Source organism: Aedes aegypti, chromosome 3 (genome assembly GCF_002204515.2).
Source record: "Aedes aegypti strain LVP_AGWG chromosome 3, AaegL5.0 Primary Assembly, whole genome shotgun sequence".
NCBI classification, from domain to species: Eukaryota; Metazoa; Arthropoda; class Insecta; order Diptera; family Culicidae; genus Aedes; species Aedes aegypti.
This window is the reverse complement of record NC_035109.1, coordinates 168,046,028-168,068,904: the sequence shown is the minus strand read 5'-3', so window position 1 is coordinate 168,068,904 and position 22,877 is coordinate 168,046,028. Positions and strand designations below refer to the sequence as shown.

The 22,877-nt window shown below is 40.6% G+C and overlaps 1 protein-coding gene and 2 long non-coding RNA genes across 10 annotated transcripts in view; all 3 read left to right on the top strand.

Annotated features, from left to right (window-relative positions):
* The first annotated feature begins 349 nt into the window (after positions 1–349).
* Positions 350–1,643, top strand: LOC110679415. The gene is made up of 4 exons (XR_002502469.1): positions 350–713; positions 806–874; positions 936–1,008; positions 1,137–1,643. It is a non-coding gene; the product is annotated as an uncharacterized LOC110679415 (long non-coding RNA).
* A 6,706-nt stretch (positions 1,644–8,349) lies between these two features.
* On the top strand, positions 8,350–9,405 carry LOC110679347. The gene is made up of 4 exons (XR_002502415.1): positions 8,350–8,476; positions 8,569–8,637; positions 8,699–8,771; positions 8,900–9,405. It is a non-coding gene; the product is annotated as an uncharacterized LOC110679347 (long non-coding RNA).
* A 2,741-nt stretch (positions 9,406–12,146) lies between these two features.
* LOC5574135 (RIMS-binding protein 2) overlaps positions 12,147–22,877 on the top strand; it is a 232,902-nt gene continuing 222,171 nt past the window's right edge. For 4 of the 8 annotated variants that reach the window (XM_021853146.1, XM_021853145.1, XM_021853144.1 and 1 more), the window contains exon 1: positions 12,147–13,656. The gene's annotated coding sequence lies outside the window, so the exon portion shown is untranslated. The remainder of the gene's footprint in view (positions 13,657–22,877) is intronic. The other 4 variants (XM_021853149.1, XM_021853147.1, XM_021853143.1 and 1 more) reach the window with 3 other exon arrangements.

Here is a 22,877-nt window from a genome sequence, read left to right as displayed (position 1 = left end):
TAATTTGCAAGCATGGTCTGGCGGAAAATACACAGAAGCAAATATATGTGTTTCGTCGGCGATATGTGCTTTCACCCATACGTGTTCAAACTCTTTATGTTTTGATGAAACAATTAATTCTGAATTGAATTTCGAAGATATTGCAATGAGAACTGCCCCACCAGAGATTCTTTGGGTACGGACCAGATCGCGATCATCTCTAAATACATTAAAATGGTTACCAAAAACTTCTTCACTCTTAATTTTTTCGTTCCAACTAGTTTCAGTACCCAAAACAACCGAGAAGGATGAAGTTACTATTCTTTTATAAATTTCGTTCATTTTTGATGCACTCCTCATGCGTGTAACCGATGGTTTCATGATTTTGGTTTGTGACTCCATCACAAATACAATAATATTACTCCTTAATGTGACTCTGGAATATGCTCAGCGTGAGAGACCAACTGTCTATCACTTATACACTCCCTATCCCTTCCAGCGGTATCACTCACCAAAACTAGCAGTCTGTTGGCAGCGGTTTGAACGCCGGCAAAAGACACTCAGCCGAAACAGCAACTCAGAGGCATGATCAAGGGGCGGTGATACTCACAGAAACAATAAATATTTAAATACGGCAAACTCGGGTTCGCTCGTTTTCTTAGGGGAATTAGAGGGTCGATCTCGGCTTGCTAACTCTCGCCAGTTCAATTCAGCTCTCAACGTGCAAGCGAGCAGTAAGTGCGCGGCGGTTGTAAATTTATAATTCACATGCAAAAGTGATATTAGTAGTGAGTTTTTTTAATAATTTGTTTGTTCTTTATTTTAGATCTAGTGTCATTAAAAGTCTTAAAGCTAAAGTTAGTAGTGTTAATTGTGAAGAAGTTATTAAAAAGCGGTTAGTAATGTTAGTAGAAAAAGCGTGGTCAAATGTCTAAAATTCTATTGTGTTAATCTAGGGTAGAGTGACCTAGCTTGGTCCAGCGCATCTAAAACACTACAAAATAAGTTGAAGTTAGAAGCAAGAAAAAGGTAACGATATGCACATTTATAGATTATTTAGTCTAAAATGATCTAAAACTTATTCCCAAATACTAATTAAAAATGCGGTTTTGGAGAAAATGCGGTAATGCGTGAAGTGTGACTAATTAGTGTGGTAGGTCCACAAAGGGGCCTTTTTCTTTGTAATTAGCAGCTTTGTTCGGAGGAGGAACGCCATCTTTATTCCCTCAGAACAAAGGCAAGTCTTGGGTCCTTGGATGCCTGACCTGAGAAGCCATCTTGGGATTCGGTGAATGGTATTGAAGTCGCGGAGCAAAACCGCCGTCGAATAGGAAGCTTCATCCGAAGTTCCGAAGTTCCAGGTCCTCGATAGCCAACCACGAGTGTTGTAGGAATACCCGATCCCCTGCTGGTCTGGTGCCCTATCAATGGGAATACCAACCAAGGACGCCCCGATACGCCATTAGCCGTTGCAGAATCCACCCCGACCACCTCAAGGTGCCGTTAGTCCGCAGAAAGTCCACAACGCAAGAGTAAAAACCGCAAGTAGAACTATGTGACGTCACGTTATAGCTAGATCATAAGAAATGGCCATTTTACACGAATCTTTATGTAAAAACACTTAATACACAATGTTATTACACGTAAATTCAAAGTGTTTTAAAGGATTTTCAGAAAGTTAAATAATTCACTACTATTTAGATTTGCTTCGTTTCCGGACTCGAAAGGAGTCTTCAAACCTCCCTCACTTTGCGTTAGATCTTAATTGAATTGGCAGTGTGGCCTTTGAGCACATTTCCCTTAAGACGTTGTTTGTGAATGCCACCCATCCTGAGCACACTTCTGAGGATGCTCTAAGAGAGAGTTCCTGCTGGAAGTAGACCTGTGAACATAAGTGAGTGTCTTGTACCGATTTCCCTGATTCCGACCCTGGAGATCCCCTATTCCACTGAGCGTAGCCAAGTGGGTTAAAAATTGGCGCCCAACATAAAATCTAGAATAACAAATTGAACAATTCGGTTACAAATCACTTTGCATCCGTGAGAGGGAGAAAGAAAACAGCATTGACTGTTTTCAGTGCGTTGCGTTCTCTGAACGGCAATTTTTTAGGTCTTTTTTATAATTTGCATGCTTTTCTTTTGATAAATTCCATCGGGGCACCCCTGGTGTGATCATTTTTCATTTAGTTGGTTTTGTTGCTTGTTTATGTTTGGTTTTGGATTAGTTTTTAATTTGTTTATGCTTTTTAGGTATTTATTGGAATTTTTGCTGGTGCATAAACTGTTTAGGAGGTAAAGAGTGAGCCCCAGAATCACAGTGGCTATTTTTAAAACCGTCCTTGAGTCCGGTTGATGGTAATCGCGACTGAGAAGGGTGAGTACAGGTGGATATAAGAGTGAGTCTGGAGAGGGCACAGACGTTGATCTGGCCGTGATTCGAGCACTCTGTGCGACCTAAACAGTTCTGCAACGCGAAAACTCCTTAGCCATGGAGTCAGAGATTCAAATGAAATACAGAAACCTGCTGGTACATCATTTAGAGAAGGGAGAGGTTGAATTTGAGCTTGATGTACGAACAGTACCGTTCGAGAAAACTGAGTCATTAGGAGTTTTGAGAAGACGTTTGAGGGAAGCTTTGAAAGATAAAGGAGAGCAAGTTGAAATTGATTTTGCGAAATGTGAAAATCGCACGATCGACAACGAAATCAGGTTGATCGATCTCAATGTGAAAGAAATTAGCGATTATCTTGAGAAGAAAAAGAGTTATGAGGGTATCAAGGACGCTTTGAAGACGAGATTAGTCCATTACTTTGCTCGATGTTCGACCATCCAAAGAGCAGCTGAAGAAGATGCAGATCTTGAAGATTTAGATAAGATGCTGTGTACAATTCGCCAGCTGTATAATACTTACTTCACAATTTTCACACCAATTGAATCCATTAGAAAAGAAGTAATGCTCCAAATCTCGAATTCTTTAACCCAGTTGCAGTTGGCACAGCCAGGCACGTCTGGAGTTAGTAGACAGGTTCAGAGTAGATCTCAAGAAACTCAAACTGAGGATGACTTGGGTTCTCATGAAGACAGTGGCTCGAAACAGCCCAGTGAAAGAATCGCACAATCTAGACGACAATTGAAATCTTATGTAGAGCCTACTGAAGATATAACATCTGCGTGTAACTTTCGACCACTTCTTCAACAGTCATCAGGTTCGGGAATGAATGCCCGCCGATCACAGGAAACGGAAAGAGTTTTGAATCGAATAGATTTGTCAGGTAGGGCTCGAATTGCAAGAGGCTGGGAAAATACTTCTGAGAGAGACTCGGATTCTTCATTGTCACAGTCTCCGCTCAATAGACGTAGATCCAGAAACCGTAGACCCAACGTAAAGCGCAGTAGACCGGTTTCAGATTGGAATCTACGCTATGATGGTAGAGATGGCGGACAAGGTCTGATGCGATTTATCATGGAAGTAGAATTCTATGCCAAATCCGAAGAAGTTTCCGAAAAGGAACTCTTCCGTTCTGCTATTCATTTATTTTCGGGCGCAGCCAAGCTGTGGTTTATGTCCGGAGTTGAGAACGGGGACTTCTCTTCATGGAAGGACTTAGTCACTGAGATGAAGCGGGAGTTCCTTAGCCCAGATCATGACCATGTCAGTGAGTTCAGGGCGATTGAGAGAAAGCAGAGACCCAAAGAGAAATTTCAAGATTTCTTCTTTGACATGCAGAAGCTCTTCAATGCACTCACCAAACCGATTTCCGAGCGGAAGAAATTTGAAATAGTCTTCAGAAACCTTAGAGCGGACTACAAAGGCTATGTAGTCGCTGCTAACATAGACAATCTTGCAGATTTAAAACCTTTCGGTCGCAAACTTGATGCCACGTTTTGGTACAAGTATGAGAACCGAACTGTGGAAGAGAACCCTCCCAAAAATCGGAATCAGGTTGGTGAATTGAAGTCGATCTCTAAACCCAAGCCGTCAAATTCGGCGAGTCGTCCTGACAAGTCTAGACCAGATCAAAAACCTCCCAGTAAGACCGAGGAGGAGAAAAATTTGAATAAGACTCCTCACGTTGGTGCAAGGGACGAAGAAAATGTAGAGAAGCACAACGTCCCGCAGGATAAGGGGCTGCAGGCTCTTCTCGATAAATACACTCCTCCAAAACCTGGTGTGTGCTATAATTGCCGATTATCGGGGCACCACCAGAAAGATTGTGACCGTCCAAAGCATAAGTTCTGCTTCAGGTGTGGTTTCTTTAATTTTGATACAAAAGACTGTCCGTTTTGTGCAAAAAACGCGTAAATTCCCGTCTGAAGGGGCAGACGGAAGCAGAAAGTACTTGTAAAACCTCTACCAATCCCGAGTGTGTCGTTTGTTCAAGTGGTCAAAGAGAGGTAGAAGACGATGAATATATGCACTGTTCCATGATGGAAATCAGCGAGCATTTTTTCAAAATTGCAAATGACGATAGACCTTTTGTAAGAGTAAACATATTGAATGTACCCTGTATCGGCTTGCTCGATAGTGGAGCGAACCGGAGTATACTAGGTTCAGGGACCGTTTCTCTACTGAAAGCATGTAGGCTTCGTATACAGCCAGCAAACATTGATATTAGTACCGCTAGTGGTCAAAAATTAGATGTTTTAGGTTGCGTAGAGCTGCCCGTGACTTTCAGGGGAGTAACGAAGCTGTTATCGGCTCTCGTGATTCCTTCCGTGAAACGAAAATTGATCCTTGGATCAGATTTCTGGCAATCCTTTGGTATAGTGCCAACCATGGCCTCTGAAGATGCCACAATATCAGTAGATGAAGTACAGGATCACGAGGAAGATACGATACTGACAGAGGAACAGATTATACAATTAGATGAGGTTAAAATGCTGTTTAAGCCAGCGGTAGATGGTCAACTAGACACCACGTCGATGATCAGCCATCGCATAGAACTGTCGGAAGAAGCAAGAAAGCTCCCTCCGGTAAGAATCAATCCATTTCCCAACTCCCCTAAAAAGCAAGAAAACATAAACAGGGAACTTGATAACATGCTGCAGTGCGGCATTATTGAACGGTCATACAGTGACTGGGCACTCCGCCTTGTACCCGTTGACAAGTCGGATGGATTGGTCCGGTTATGTCTGGATGCCCGGAAGCTCAATGAGAGGACTGTCCGGGATTCTTACCCTCTCCCACATGCAGATCGAATTCTGAGCCGTCTAGGGCCCAGCCGTTACATTTCGACAATAGATTTGTCAAAAGCGTTTTTGCAGGTTCCGTTGCACCCACGGTCCCGAAAATTCACTGCGTTTTCCGTGTTGGGTAGAGGGTTGTTCCAGTTCACGCGGATGCCCTTTGGCCTGGTCAACAGTCCGGCAACCCTGTCGAGATTGATGGACCGCGTATTGGGTGGAAGCGAACTGGAACCAAACATATTTGTTTATCTCGATGACATCATCGTGGTAAGCAATACGTTTGAAGAGCACCTAGACAGACTCAAAGAGTTGGCAAAAAGACTCAGTGCCGCGAATTTGTCCATAAACCTGGAAAAGTCGAAGTTTTGCGTCCCAGAAGTTCCCTATCTAGGGTAGGTACATTCTCAGCAGGAATGGGCTTCGTCCCAATCCAGAACGAGTCGAAGCCATTGTCAACTTTGAAAGGCCCAAATCACTCCGCGCACTAAGAAGATTTCTGGGCATGTCTAATTACTATCGGCGTTTCATCGCCACGTTTAGCGAAATAGTAGGCCCGTTGACTGATCTTCTCAAGGATCAGCCCAAAACGATCAAGTGGAACGATAAGGCCGAGATTGCCTTTATCAGGATAAAGGAGTTGCTGATCAGTGCTCCAATCTTGTCCAATCCGGATTTTTCAAAAACCTTCAGCATCCACTGTGATGCGAGCGATTCGGCAATCGCGGGGGCGTTGACTCAAGTATACGAGGACATCGAAAAGCCCGTTGCCTATTTTTCACAGAAATTAGGTTCAACTCAACAGCGCTATGCGGCAACTGAAAAGGAGGCCCTAGCTGTATTGAAGTCACTAGAAAAATTTCGCTGTTACATTGATGGTTCAAAATTCACGGTAATCACCGATGCCTCTGCTTTAACATACATCCTACGGAGCAGCTGGAAAACTTCCTCCAGGCTGAGTAGGTGGAGTCTTGAACTCCAAAGGCATGATATGGAAATCAAACACCGAAAAGGCGTTGACAATATAGTGCCTGACGCTCTGTCCCGAGCTGTGGAAGAGGTCAGCGCAACATCTCAAAAGTCCGATTGGTACAATTACATGGTTCACAATGTACAAACTGAACCAGAAAATTTCAAAGACTTCAGGGTTGAAAACGGCATTTTAAAAAAGTTTGTCTCTAGTCCAGAGTGCATCGACTATCGCTTTGATTGGAAGATCTGTGTACCAACTGCATTGCGAGAGAAAGTGCTCTACGAAGAACATGATGAGGCTTTGCATTTAGGTCATGAAAAGACGCTTGCGAGAATCCGCAGGAAGTTCTACTGGCCACATATGGCGAAAGAAACGAAAGCATATGTTCAAAAATGTCGAATATGCCAAGAAAGTAAACCCAGTAATAGGTCTCAACATCCTGTGATGGGACAACAGCGAGTAACGACGAAACCTTTCCAAATAATTGCTCTCGATTTCATTCAATCGCTTCCAAGAAGCAGAACCGGGAATGTTCATCTTCTCGTAGTGATGGATCTATTCTCCAAATACTGCTTGTTGTTCCCTCTACGAAAGATATCAACCTCACAAGTCAGCAAAATCCTAGAAGACAGTTGGTTTCGCCGTTATGCCGTACCGGAATGTCTGATTTCGGACAACGCGACAACCTTCTTGTCTAAAGAATTCAAAGCCCTTCTCGAAAAGTATCGAATTCAGCACTGGACAAACTCAAGACATCATTGTCAGGCAAACCCAGTCGAAAGACTTAATAGGACCATCAATGCGTGCATTCGCACATACGTACGAACAGATCAGACCTTATGGGATACCCGAATCGCAGAAGTGGAACACGTTTTGAATGCGACACCACATAGTTCGACAGGTTTCTCACCGTACAAAATCATTTTTGGTCACGAAGTAGTAGAGCGAGGTGATGAGCATCGAATAGACCGCGATGAGAAAGAAATTTCGGATGAAAAACGGTTAGAAAACAAATTAGAAGTCGATCGGTTTATTCGCGACCTAGTGGTCAAGAATTTACAGAAAAACTACAATAAAAATTCACATTATTACAACCTGCGTCGAAAACAGCCGGCGCCGGAATACAAAGTAGGCCAGAAAGTTTTAAAGAGGAACTTCAAACAGTCCTCCGCAGTTGATAAGTTCAACGCTAAACTGGCTCCTTGTTATAGCCCGTGTGTAGTCAAGGCCCGGGTGGGTACAAGCTCCTATGATCTCGTCGATGAATCGGGCAAACCAGTTGGGATTTTCTCCGCAGCTGATCTGAAACCATGTACCTAGAAATAGAAAACAAAACCGAATAAAAACTCTCGAAATTTGAATAATCAATTTTGTCCCAATAGAATGGACGTAAATGATAGTAGGATACTTAGCCTGGTAGGTGAATTGATCTATGTTCCTCGGGTCTGCAGACCGGGGCCGAACTAAATAGATGTTTAGACGAAAAGATGAATGAACGATTGATCACGTAGGTGTAGTCGTATCAGCAGGACTCAGCAAAGGAAAATAGTACTTACAGGATTGCGAAACTTCTTGATTCTCGGAATTTTGATCCATGATGTTCTTCCATACAAATGCGAAATGGCAACAAAACCGATTAATGAATTTAAAGGGGAGATTCATCGTAAATTGAGCTCAAAAATGATTAAAGTTCCGCGAACTAATTTGTTTTGATAGATTGGTTGTTATGAAGGATAGAGATGGACTGACAGCTGGAAAAGTAACTCACCAATGTGAAGATCACTCAAGAATCCATAGGGTAAACGCCCAGGTTTCTGGCGATACTTGTAAAAGAAAATACATGTAACAAATTGTGCATGCAATAGCATTTTATGCCGTTTGTAGAGAAAAAAAAACTAAGAGAGCGATTTGAGGTACTAGTTTCTTTAGCGAAAAAAATGCATTTCTTTCGCAGTCGGTCGGAGGAGTATTGTAACCGATGGTTTCATGATTTTGGTTTGTGACTCCATCACAAATACAATAATATTACTCCTTAATGTGACTCTGGAATATGCTCAGCGTGAGAGACCAACTGTCTATCACTTATACACTCCCTATCCCTTCCAGCGGTATCACTCACCAAAACTAGCAGTCTGTTGGCAGCGGTTTGAACGCCGGCAAAAGACACTCAGCCGAAACAGCAACTCAGAGGCATGATCAAGGGGCGGTGATACTCACAGAAACAATAAATATTTAAATACGGCAAACTCGGGTTCGCTCGTTTTCTTAGGGGAATTAGAGGGTCGATCTCGGCTTGCTAACTCTCGCCAGTTCAATTCAGCTCTCAACGTGCAAGCGAGCAGTAAGTGCGCGGCGGTTGTAAATTTATAATTCACATGCAAAAGTGATATTAGTAGTGAGTTTTTTTAATAATTTGTTTGTTCTTTATTTTAGATCTAGTGTCATTAAAAGTCTTAAAGCTAAAGTTAGTAGTGTTAATTGTGAAGAAGTTATTAAAAAGCGGTTAGTAATGTTAGTAGAAAAAGCGTGGTCAAATGTCTAAAATTCTATTGTGTTAATCTAGGGTAGAGTGACCTAGCTTGGTCCAGCGCATCTAAAACACTACAAAATAAGTTGAAGTTAGAAGCAAGAAAAAGGTAACGATATGCACATTTATAGATTATTTAGTCTAAAATGATCTAAAACTTATTCCTAAATACTAATTAAAAATGCGGTTTTGGAGAAAATGCGGTAATGCGTGAAGTGTGACTAATTAGTGTGGTAGGTCCACAAAGGGGCCTTTTTCTTTGTAATTAGCAGCTTTGTTCGGAGGAGGAACGCCATCTTTATTCCCTCAGAACAAAGGCAAGTCTTGGGTCCTTGGATGCCTGACCTGAGAAGCCATCTTGGGATTCGGTGAATGGTATTGAAGTCCGGAGCAAAACCGCCGTCGAATAGGAAGCTTCATCCGAAGTTCCGAAGTTCCAGGTCCTCGATAGCCAACCACGAGTGTCGTAGGAATACCCGATCCCCTGCTGGTCTGGTGCCCTATCAATGGGAATACCAACCAAGGACGCCCCGATACGCCATTAGCCGTTGCAGAATCCACCCCGACCACCTCAAGGTACCGTTAGTCCGCAGAAAGTCCACAACGCAAGAGTAAAAACCGCAAGTAGAACTATGTGACGTCACGTTATAGCTAGATCATAAGAAATGGCCATTTTACACGAATCTTTATGTAAAAACACTTAATACACAATGTTATTACACGTAAATTCAAAGTGTTTTAAAGGATTTTCAGAAAGTTAAATAATTCACTACTATTTAGATTTGCTTCGTTTCCGGACTCGAAAGGAGTCTTCAAACCTCCCTCACTTTGCGTTAGATCTTAATTGAATTGGCAGTGTGGCCTTTGAGCACATTTCCCTTAAGACGTTGTTTGTGAATGCCACCCATCCTGAGCACACTTCTGAGGATGCTCTAAGAGAGAGTTCCTGCTGGAAGTAGACCTGTGAACATAAGTGAGTGTCTTGTACCGATTTCCCTGATTCCGACCCTGGAGATCCCCTATTCCACTGAGCGTAGCCAAGTGGGTTAAATGCGATTGAAATTTTGGCAATATACCAAAATTTCGGTAGCTTCTGAAGAAGTTTTTGGAAACACATCCCTTTGCACAGCATTACTTGAAATTCCAGATCCTTCATTAGACACATTGTCATTATTTAAAATATTACCTAGAACAATTTGTTGAACATCACCCACTATTGGATCGTCATGGTCTACGTCTGGAGACTGCGTCAGGTTGAGCGTAAACGGCTGAGCATCGGTTTCCGCACAATTATTGTCGTCATATTTTGCTTCCTCTGGAAAGAGCGTCAGTTCTGGCGAAAACACGTGTGTCTACACGGGCACTCTACGTAGGATGATGGAGATGAAAAAGTTCCTTGTGGCATGTTTCGTGAAGTTGTGGGGGCGTTTGGTTGGTAGGGATTCAGGGTTTCCCTGGCCTTCTCGGCCTGCTTTTGCTGATTCAATCGGTGGAGTTGGCGTTTGTCGTATTCCGCCAAATTCGCTTTCCATACTTTCTTCGTACCTAAGAGTCGCCAGCCATAGTTGTATTTTTTGTTTTTGTTTGATTCGGAATTTAAACTGGGCGGTGAACCTGCGGTACCTTTTCTGTTTCCAAGTAGACGGCATCCTGACACTTCAGCAATTTTATTATTCAATTCGGCTTCCAAACTTGGATATTCTATTTATGGTGGAGCCGACGTATTTTTATTTGTCAATATATTTGCGGACAAAGACTTTAATTCATCGAGGATGTCCAGCCCCAGCATTGGATTTGAATTCATCGCGCAACTTGCCGCTGTGTCAATTGATAATTGATTTAAATGGCTAATTTCGTCGTTCATGTTGCGCAGGTCAGTAGATATATCAGATGTCACCGTTTTTAGCGTGGAGTACATATTTTCAGTAGTTGCCGTTATTGCGGTATCAAGAAGGCCGGTAATATGATTCTTGATGGCAACGACACTCGCAGCCAAGCTATTGTTTGCTTTGCTGCCAGTTCATTTCTCACGCTAGTAAGCAAAATCTCCATACCTTCAATAGCTTCTTGGACAACATTTGGTTTTTCTTGATGAAGCGAGAGTCTGTGTATCACTTCCGTATTGGCATTCAGCTGTTTTTCGAGAACTTTTTGTTGCTCCAATAGTCCGTTAAAATGTTAAAATGTGTTGTAATTTGTATTTTTCACGTAAATTATTTTGCGACTTCCGGTTATCTTGGGATTGGTACAATCAGGACTGTTTACTTGAATACTGCGCGGTGTCTTGGATATTAATAAAAATTGTTTGGAAAAATGTTTGGAGAAGCGCAATGAAGTAGTTGTCCAAATTTTCCGTTTGTAAACCAGGTAAATAGAAATTGATGAACACCACAAACTTGATTACAATTCAGAAAAGACAACCACCAGACAAAGAACAACATTTTTTGCAATTTCTCATCGTAATAGGCTGTTTTTCAACACGCCAATCTGCCATGAAACGGCCTACTTTCCTGCACTGAAGTATGCAGTGCGGGAATAGTCATTACCTAACTGAAAGCAGTGCTGTAATGATTCATTACGCAACGCTTTCTCATTACGCAACTGTTTTGAGTTGCGTAATAAATCAAAACACAACAATTTCTCAGAAATTGTAAAATAATGGTGAATGCATTCCGATATAATTTCTGATACCCTCAAGTGGTCTCCTGATAAATTGCAAAAAATGTTGTACCGAACTCGTTGCAGAACTCGATTTTTACAGCACTCGTCGTAATTATCCTACTCGGCAAGCCTCGTAGGATAAATTTACGACTCGTGCTGTAAAAATCATCATTCTACAACTTGTTCCGTAAACTACTATTCTAGTTCTTGAGAAAGATTGAAAATACAATCGAAACGTTGGGATTAGAAGAAATATTTTAGTTCTGATTGCCGTTGATATTGAAAACCGATAAGAAAATCCCCGATGCTCCTCCATTCATAGAATTCCTTCTGATTTTTCTTGAAGCCACTACAACATTGTCGTCCTTTCAACGCTGTTTCGGTCTTGATTATTGTACATATGATATGATATGATCTTGCGCAGGTCTCACAGAAAAATTGATTAGATTCACTCTTGTTCGATTTAAAGAAAATGGATTTTTTGGACAACACAAAATTTGGCCCACCATCAAAGATTGTTACTTGGGGCCAAATCGTGGTTGGAAAAGCATTAGGACAAGCATAGGAAAACTATATAAATTGGATTCAGACCACAATATTTGTGTTTTAAGTGCGAAACGCTCTGTTTCCTCATTCTTTCTGTCCCCCCAATTTAGTAGATCCTTTTCTACCGCACTGGGTGGGCGTATGGTGCCGTCCTACTTCCGGTGTGATTCGGCGCAAGCATGGCCAGCAGATGTCGCTCTTGCTGCCCGTTCGCTCTATCAATCGATGTTCTGACACCTTCGTCATATTGGTTTCTTGGCTCTTGGCTCATGGCCTCACAAACGAAGAGTATCGGCAGTGGATAGTGACCCATTTTCGGGCGGGCGGGTCGTTTTTTCACCAGTTTCTGCATCAGCCCCTGTTCAGAGTGCTGGTTATTCCGAGTGTACCAAGTGTGAAATTCCGTTCAACGTCCGAGAGTGATCTGGCGATTTATTTATGGGACTTTGAGCAAAAAGGACTGCACTTTTCTCGAATCCTTGCGGGTATTACTCCGCTGGGAATATGGATGATGAGGTGAAGAACAAACGGTGCGTGTAAGCGTATGGATTTTCCGCCCGAGAATCGGGTCTACGGTGAAAATTGTTGAGGAAGCTTTCCTGTGTGGGGATTGCTGTCGGAACAGTTATTTTTAGCTAATTGATCTCTTAATCGTTTCCACAGTGCTCGTGTCGAAGCATCAAACTTGTTATAGTCGAAGAGATTGATTGAACAGCTTCCAGAAAATCAAAATGGACTGTGAAGTTTGATTATTTCTGGAACAAGTTGAAGTTGTCCTTCCCAGTGTAAGATTATCAAATTTGCCCAATGCACGAAAACGAAGGTTTGTGCTCATACAAAAAGAAGTTTAAGCAGCAAAATTAGAGTTACGAAAGCATCTGATGCAAATGAATGAATAAATTATCAGAGTAAAAGAAGGAAAAAACAATTGTTTTGTGGAAAAAAAACGCGAAAAAGTGGTTTCATCCTATGAAGTGAAAGAGAGCGAAAGAGTAAGAAAAAGTTTTCTAGCAATAATGTTGATGTGAGAAAGAGACATACTCTTCAATTGGAGCATATAGTGATAAATCTCCAAGAAAAAGAAAGTTAATTAAAAGTTTTTTTTTGTGGTTTAATTTTTTTTTCTGTGATCAACGAAACTAAAATTGTTCAGAGTGGGTTGAAGTGTTAAAACATAGGTTTGAAGTGAGAAGCAATAAGCAAATGAGCGCAATGAATAAGAAATGTGTAAAATTTCTTCATCTCTGCTAGATCAATTTTGTTAACGATACTGATTTTTGAAACAGTGCATAGTCAAGAATTTAAGAAACTCCACCTTATTCTTGAAACATACGTACGAAAAAAAAACACACATCGATTGTTCTGATTTGTGCTCGTCCACCTACTCGTGTTTTGCTCATCGTAAATTTTCTCCACTTCTGCTGAAAGTTTCCGACTTTTCCACTCAGCGAAAAGGCAAGAAGTGCTAGCACCAACACATCATGTGAGCAGGCAGGCACTTTTACGGTGGTCCAGGATGTGCAAGTGGTTGACAGCAACTTGGTGTGATTTAAAAATAGCTCTTTAAATATCGCATTAGACAGAGCAGAGACAATCAACGCCATCATCACAATCCAGAGGAAAGGGGTGGCAAATGAGCGGTGAAATCCCGTAATAAAAGCGTATCAGCAGTGGCACTTAATCATCATTATCATCATCGTCATCGAGTTTCCACATTGGAGCACAGTGTGAGCCATTAGGCAGCGGCTGCTTTGCGACGAAGCGGTACGGATGTTTTAAGACTGCTAGTAAGTAAATCGGTAAACAGTGAAATGAATAAAAAATATGGGCCAATTTTGGCCATATAGCTTATGATGTTCAAATGCTTGAAATATATAACTTAATATTTGATTAGTTGCAAAACAGGTAAAAATATCAATTTTATAATTATTAAATATTTGGCAATATTTATTTAAAAAATATCGTTTTACAGTAGGATGGTCCATTTCGAATGTTATTCAACGTGGCCAAGTTTCTACCTAGACTCTTTTCATAACGCAATCTAGGTAATTTAGAACAATTTTGATGGGAAGTGACATGCATGATGGGCAAATGATGCTACATGAGTATATGGAGATCAAGTTATTCTTTCTAAGTAGAAAAATATCCTACAATAGAGGACCCTAGAACAATGTTATATTTTAAAGAACCATTCGTATCGTAAAGATAGCCATTTTGGTAACAAAGGAAGTACAACAAGTGTTCATTTAAAATTCTAGCAAAAAATACCCTCAATCTACTGGTGTGATAAGGAATCTTTTGATGGTTTTTAATATGGCACAAACCCCCTACCATTCATATAAATAAACAAGCTATTGTATGAATAAGTACCGATGTTCTTGGTTCTCCATGGATTCAATGGAATACAGGCCTTAGGATGTACAAGCCTAAGCAGCTGTATATTGATGGTTTTTAATAATGACATAGACTCCTAACTTAATCCTTCATAAAATTGATCGGAGTACTGTATTAATTTGAACGGATGTCCTTCATCTTCCAAGGACTTTATCGAATATAGGCATCAGGATCTATAAATGGGTAGAAATTGGTCCGTTGGGCGAGTGGCGAAATCCGGATCAATTGTGTCCGTTTCGAGTTATGCGGGTGTTACCAAAACGAATCCTTTCCAGACGAAACGAATTACATACCAGAAGTAACGTCAAAGTATAATAAACTTTTAGAACTTGAGGATATGCTTTCTATACACAAAGATTGTTTTTATCTATATTTTTAGATACAGCAAGTTCGCTCACTCATCAAATTACGCATTTTCGATGTTTCAAAAGTGGTTCATGGGCAGAAGACTTTGATGAAACATTGGAATTTAAAAGGCTGGAAACAAAAAAAGCAATATTACCATAGTTCCATATAATTTACAAATACGAAAGTTGGTTATTTGATTTCTATGAAAATGTGAACCAATCTATTTTTGAATAACACCAAAAAAGGCAACTAGGGTTGTCATGTCTATTATTGCTTAAACTTGCCGATGGTGTTTTGAAAAAAAGTTCGTAGACACAAAAGTCAATTTGGACAAATTGAGATGTAAAATTGTAAAAAATAATGGAATCTTTTTGGTGGGCTTCGATCCCACGACTCCCAATACGCTAGACTGGCCGCGTTAACCAACTACGCCACAGAACGGGTAACGATTCTGCAGCGCTATTCTGCGACTCCATATTCTCCTTCACAACCCTACATCTCCTTCGGCTCTCTTAGATGCCCAATTGCTACGAACAGCAGTGAGAGATTTTATTTTAAGCGTCGCACTGTTGCCTTGTTTGTACCACATAGGAGCTCAAAGCCACCAAAAAAGGGGCTAACGAACACGAACAACTTTTTAGAAGACAGTTTTCGTCTAATGATTCATTCTACAACTCTAAATGCATCTTTATGCGTTAATCTACTTTCTGGACTATAATAGTAGAAGCATTAGCTTTGAAATGTTAATGTCGCGACTGTTCGTGTGACCAACATTTAGTTTGCCACGTTCTGACAGCTTGAGTACCGGCTCTATAAGTGTCAAATCAATTTTTCCAACCAAAACAAAACATTCTCTACAACATGGCACACAAACCATCAAAAACTTCAATTACAAGTACCTACTAATAAAAAAAAACATTTTTGAGACTACAGCGCTATTAGCGTTCCATTACTTATATTTCTAGTACTATAATACACTGGTACAATAATGCCGCAAGTAATTGAACAAAACGGTGTGAGTATCATTTTTTCATTAGGTTTTTGTGGGAAAATGAGTGATGAAAATAATGTTTTATTGTTTCTCAATTTTTTTTCTCCAATCCGTGTAAAAGTTGTCTACGTTGATTTGAAAAAGTAATCGAAAAATGTTTAGTATCACGAAACTGATCATTTGCTATACGAAATTATGCGATGTTTTCTGCAACGAAATGGTTTCGTAAACACATTTCGTAAATAAAAGCATGTCACGACTGAAGCCGAGAGAGCTTAGAAAAAACGCGCGTTCTGCAAATCCAACAAATTCAACTACCGCAGCTTAACCTGATTTGGACATGAAGTGGGTTTTACTGATTTATAGCTGTGCTAAACGTCGTCTAGATCGTGGAATCCGAAGCCTGTGGTCCTGAGAAAGAAGCTAGGTAAGGCCAAGAAGAAAAATGATTGTATATTGACTCAAACATATATTTGAACAATGCACTGTTTTCACATTAAGTTGACTACATGCTATCAAATGATATATCGACTTTGAAATACTCTAACAATAATTAACCTTCATAATTTGGAAAGCATTTCAAATTCAATATATCTTATGACCAATATTTACTTGAAAACAGTGCCCTGTACGCATAGAAAGTTAAGTCATTAATTTAATTTATTTCGTTAACATCTAGACAGATAATGCTGAATCAACAATTTCACGCCACAATACTCGATTCGTGGCCGCATCTCTCCATCCTCGGTTCTGCCCCACGCTCTCCAAATCGATACGCACTTGATTCGCCCACCTAGCTCACTGCGCTTCACGCCTTCTTGTACCAACCGGATCCGAAGCGAACACCATCTTTGCCGGGTTGCTGTCCGGCATTTTTGCAACATGCCCTGCCCATCGTATTTTTCCAGCTTTGGCCACCTTCTGGATGCTGGATTCGCCGTAGAGTTGGGCGAGCTCGTGGTTCATCCTTCGCTGCCACACAACGTTTTCCTGCACACCGCCGAAGATCGTCCTAAGCACCCGACGTTCGAAGACTCCAAGTGCTTACAGGTCCTCCTCGAGCATCGTCCACGTTTCAAGCCCGTAGAGGACTACCGGGCTTATAAGCGTTTTTTACATTTGGTGCGGGGGTAAATCTTTTTTGACAGCGGTTTCTTGTGGAGGCCATAGCAGGCCCGACTTCCACTGATGATGCGCCTCCGTATTTCGATAATGCAAATTTATTTATTTATTTATTTCGTCAAGCATAGGTAGACTACATACAATAATTACAATACTTTCTTACATGCTATGGATTACTTCTATTGTTCTTTAGTTGTGTTTTAAGCTGCTCTTTGGACATAGTAATGCCAATGAATTCGCAATGTACATTATACTGACGCATCATACGGTTTATTGGTCCGTTTTGAGCATAATGCGTCCTGCATGATTTTTCTGAAAATAATTTTCTTGTTCTTAAATGCCGAGAGGGTGTGTAGAAGTTTAGTTGAGAAAGAAGTGCAGCGGAGTCTACACGGTTCGAAATAATGTTGTTTATAAAGAGAATCATTGCGAATTCCCGGCGTTGCTTAAGTGTTTCCAAGTTGATGAGCATGCAGCGTGCTTCATACGACGGAAGTGGCAGCACAGTCCAATTCAATTTCCGAAGGGCGTATAAAAGGAATTGCTTCTGTACTGATTCTATGCGTTCTTCGTGTACGACATGATACGGGTTCCATACTAGGTGACAGTATTCCAGAATTGGTCTTACATATGTAGTATACAATAGTTTAATAGTATATGGGTCTTGCAAATTGTTGCTGAACCTCTTAATGAAGCCAAGCATGCTGTTTGCTTTGTTTATTATTGAATTATAATGTTCTACAAAAGTGAGTTTAGAGTCTAGGATTACGCCCAAATCCCTTACAATTTTACACTTCTGCACTACTTGATTTCCTAAAAATACTTCAATTGGTGGTGTTACATATTTTCGACTAAATGCTATTGAATTACATTTTTTGATATTGAGCTGAAGTAAACTTTTTTGGCACCAAGTGAAGAATAAGTTAATGTCATTCTGGAATTCTTCTGCTTCGCTAGAATTACTTACTTCCATGAAGAGCTTCATGTCGTCTGCATATATAAGAAATTTTATTTTTCTAAGTAAAAAGGAAATGTCGTTTACATACAAAATAAAAAGAAGTGGGCCTAAATGAGAACCTTGAGGTACTCCAGAGGTTACAGAAATGGGTGCTGATAATTTATTTTGAAAGCGCACAATTTGTTTCCTATGTGATAGATATGACTGGATCCAACTCAAGAGTCCTGGCTCCATTCCTATTTTCTGCAATTTGAAGATTAATAATGGTATGTCGATTCGGTCAAATGCTTTACTGAAGTCAGTGTAGAGGGCTTCTACGTGCTTGCCATTGTCCATTGCGTTGAGAATAAAAGATACAAATTCTAGCAGATTGGAAGATGTTGAGCGGCCTTTAAAAAAGCCATGCTGCCTACAAGTAATTTGGTTTTTTGCTTGCTGGAAAATTTTATCGTTCACGAGGGATTCGAAGAGTTTGGGGATACAGAAGATAATGGCAATTCCGCGATAGTTCCTTATGTCAGATTTTGTACCTGATGTGAAAACAGGCACCAAATATGAGGATTTCCAAGCTACTGGGAATTTTCCATTATTTAGAGACATGTTGAAAAGGCGTTCTAAGGGAAGGGTAAGTTCTTCTGAGAGATTTTTGAAGAACACGGGTGCAATGCCATCCGGTCCTGCTCCCTTAGTTGCGTCCAGGTTTTTTAGTGCCGATAAGATTTCTTGTTGTGATAGTTTTTCAATAGATATACTATTAGAAATTTCTGGGAAAAAAGAAAAGAAATTGCGGTCGCGGTCTTCTTCAGAGTAGGTGGTATACACTTCTTGAAAGAAATCTGCAAAGAGGTTGCAGATATCGGAAGAGTTTTCACCTATGTTTCCGTCAAAATGCATTCGCGAAGGGAAATTGCTACTTTTTAATTGTGTGTTTACATAATTAAAAAAGTTTTTAGGGCATGATTTGACTTCGGATTCGACCTTACGATTATATTCTTCATGTGCGGAGTTAATGGCTGAGTTGAGTTGGTTACATGTGTCATGATAATTTTGTAAGTTGGTGGCAGTATTTTCTTTTTTGTATAATTTATGCGCTTTCTGTTTCTTGTTCTTTAGGTTTTTCAGATGTGGGCTAAACCACACCGGTAATTTGCTATTTTGTATTCGTCTTTTTCTTCTTGTTGGCACAGTTTCATTAATTATTTGTTGAATAATTGAATGGAACTTGTCTACTTCGGTGTCGACATTTCCATCAATACTTATGATATGTTGCCAATTAATTGTACATAGTCTACGTTTGGCTTCTTTGTAATTTGCTTTATTGTATTCCGGCACTTCCTCGTACTCCCAGTCGCTGGGGAGAGAAGTTTTATGTATGAAGATTGAATATTCAATTGCTGTGTGAAATACTTCATTTTTCCATAGAGGTGATAATGATGTATACACACAGAAATCTTCAGTGCAATTTGTAAATAAGAGGTCCAAGTAAGAATTTTGCTGGTTTTTTACGTGATTAATTTGATTTAGGCCAAAACATGATGTTTTGTCGAATAAAAATTGTAAAGTACTGTCTTCGCCTACGACTGGGAGTAAAAGTGATTCATTTTCATTGTCTGTAATGAAGTCGGCATTGCGTTGGTTGAAGTCGCCATAAATATGCAGTTTTACTTCAGGTTCCATATTTGAAATAATAGTTTCGACAATTTTGAAAAATAATTCAAAAGAATGTTTGTTTGCGTGTTCAGGTGGAAAATACACGGATGAAAAAATATGCGTTTCTCCATTAATTAGAGCTTTAGCCCAAACATTTTCGAATTCTTTGTGTTTGAAAGTTTCAATTTCTTCAGAAGTAAAGTCTGCATTAATGGCTTTCACGGCTAACGTTATTGTCAGCCGTCAGCAAGGATACAAGGTAGACAAACTCGTCGACCACCTCGAACGTATTCCCGTCTATCGTAACACTGCGATCTAGGCGAGCCCTGTCGCGCTCGGCCCCACTAGCTAGCATGAGCTTTGTCTTGGTCGCATTCACCACCAGTCCAACTTTTGCTGCCTCGCGTTTCAGGCGGGTGTACAGGTCTGCCACCTATTCAAATGTTCGGCCGACGATGTCCATATCATCCGCGAAGCAAACAAATTGACTGGATATCGTAAAAATCGTACCCCGGCTGTTGTTTTTGAAGGATTTGCCGTACAGTAAAAATATGGTACGAACTCGTTTACTACAGGTCACAGACGACGGAAGATGATCTGGGATAATACTTTGTAGGCTGCATTTAGAATGGTGATTGCTCGAAAGTTCTCTCAATCTAACTTGTCGCCTCTCTTGTAGATGGGGCATATTACACCTTCCTGCCACTCCTCCGGTAGCTGTTCTGTTTCCCAGATTGTGCATTCTTCTCCTTCAAAATCCCCTGGCACTCCTCGTCGAACCAATCGTTCCGTCGACTCCATCCCACGTACCCGACGTTGCTCTCAGTTGCATCGTTGATGGCTGCTTTCACTGTTCTCCAGCAGTCCTCAAGAGGGGCTTCATCCAGCTCACCCTCTTCCGGTAATGTAGCCTCGAGGTGCTGCACGTATGCAGTTGCGACATCCGGTTGCTTAAGCCGCTCTAGGTCATACTGGGGCGGCCGTCGGTACCGTACGTTGTTTACGACGGAGAGTTTGGGGCGCAGTTTAACCATCACCAGATAGTGGTCAGAGTCGATGTAAGCGCCACGATATGTCCTGACGTCGATAATGTCGGAGAAGTGCCGACCAGCAATCAGAACGTAGTCGATTTGTGATTCTGTCTGCTGTGGTGATCTCCAGGTGTATCGGTATGGAAGGCTGTGCTGGAAGTAGGTGCTACAAATGGCCATATTTTTGGAAGTTAAGTCACTAGAAACAAAAAAAAAAAGACTATATCCCAGCAAATTGTATTTTTTGATTGTAACAATGTAACAATCATTGTTCGTTTTGCTTTTGATTTTTTTTACGGTTCTATCCCGTTAGGCCGAATGCCCTTAGGCCGAAAGGGTCATTCGACCGAAAATGGTCGAAAGTTCTAATGTAAGGTCGAATGGCAGTGCGCATCGTACCTTCGTGCTGTGCGTACACGAAATCTCTCTGCTCTTGGAAGTATTTCAAAAACTACCTAAAGCAATAAAACAGTACTTTTCAGTGCTACAAAAACAGTGCTTTTCAGTGCCAATATTAAAGACGGTACTTTTCAGTGCTACTTAAACAGAACTTTTCATTATTATTTTTTCTACCATTGATCCCTTTACGATCCTTGTTTGGACCTGTGCCTTCGATTTTTCGTTGGACCCGTTGGCGAAAGCTAGCGGTGGTAATCCTTCTTGGACACCGTCTTGGGAAAAAACCTCTTAGGAGGTCACGTCTTCTTTCGTTTATTTACTAAACATGGTTGCAACTACAAATAAAAGGAAGGGTGAATCTCTGACTTCACAACTTCCTTCCAAAAAAGTAGGATTTATAACTGTCACTAAACGTGGCAACAATGGAAGAAAAGACGTTTTTCCGGAATGCGAACTTTCTTCCAAGGGTGAAATGAATAATGTTGATAATTGTATTGAAATAAGCAATCAGTTCGATGCTCTAGACAAATTTTCCGAACACCAAATTGAAGCAGCCTCTAGCCCAGGCTCTTTGATTCAAGGGAGGAAGCAAAGAGTGCCGCCTATTGGGGTCAGTTGTTTCGAATTTGGGGGATTTAGGCAGGAGATCTTGAACTCCATTAGGGAATCAAGGTTTCCTTCCAAATCGCAAAGAAAAGAGACTGTTGCCGGAAACTCTTAAAGATCGCGAACTTCTTCTCAAACATCTTGATGAAAAGAAGCACACACACTTAAATTATTTTACGGATTCCTGTAAAAATCTCAACAGCTGAACAGTTCGGTGAAATAAATTAACGGAGTACGGTAAATTTTTACAGTATTCGGTGAAAAATCACCGGAATCCGTAAAATTTCGACGGAATTACGGTGTTTTATTTTACCGAACTGTTCAGCTGTTGAGATTACGGTGAAATTCACCGTAAGAGCTTAGTGTGCACATTTTTTACTTACGACGACAAAACTGAACGTTTGTTCAAAGTCGTTTTGAAAGGTTTCTCAAGTGACTATAAGTCACCTGAAGAGATCAAAAATGGAATAAATGATTTACTTGGATTTTCCCCAGTCCAAAAAATCATTATGAAAAAGAGAACCCAATCTGGCATTGTTCGGAAAGGGCTTTCTCAAGAATATTATTTAGTTCATTTTACCAAAAAAGAACTAAATAATACTAAAGGTTTAGAAAAAGCAAAACTTTTGTTTGATGTCCGTGTGACATGGGAACATTTCCAGAAACCTGGAGGAAATTACCAGAACCCCACTCAGTGCCGTCGGTGCCAAAAGTGGGGTCACGGTACAAAAAATTGTCGCATGGATGCTAAATGCACGATTTGCGGAGGTTCTTCTCACGCTAAGGACGTCTGTCCAGTGAAGGAAGATGCCGATAAGTTCATTTGCGCCAATTGCAAGGGCAATCATAAGTCCAATTTTTGGGATTGCCCTTTGTGCAAGAGAGCTGTTGAGGCTCGTGCCGTGTTAATGGATAACGTTTTTCTAATGGATCCAAATAATAATTTAAATATTTTAAATTAGAATGCTCGTTCTCTGAATGGTAAAGAGGACGAGCTGTTTAATTTTCTTATAGTTAATAACGTGCATATAGCAGTTATTACTGAAACGTATTTAAAACCTAAACTCAAAAGAGATCCTTACTTTTTTGTTTATCGTAATGATCGACTTGATGAGGCATGTGGGGGGGTTGCAGTCATCATTCATAGGAGTATAAAACAGCAACTGTTTTCGTCATTTGAAACTAAAGTTTTTGAAACTTTAGGTGTTTCTGTTGAAACACAGCTTTGTTAATATGCTTTCATAGCTGCCTATTTGCCTTTTCAATGCTCTGGACAGCAAGTTAAATTGCTCCAATCTGACTTGCGAAAATTGATTCGCAATAAGTCATTTTTTTTTTGTCATTGGTGACTTTAATGCCAAACATCGGTCATGGAATAATTCGCAAAGTAATTCCAACAGCAGAATTTTATTTGATGAGTGCTCTTCAGGATATTTCTCAATCCAATACCCATCCGATAGCTCTACTCATGCTGGTTTTGATTCTGATCATGTCCCTGTTAAATTTCAA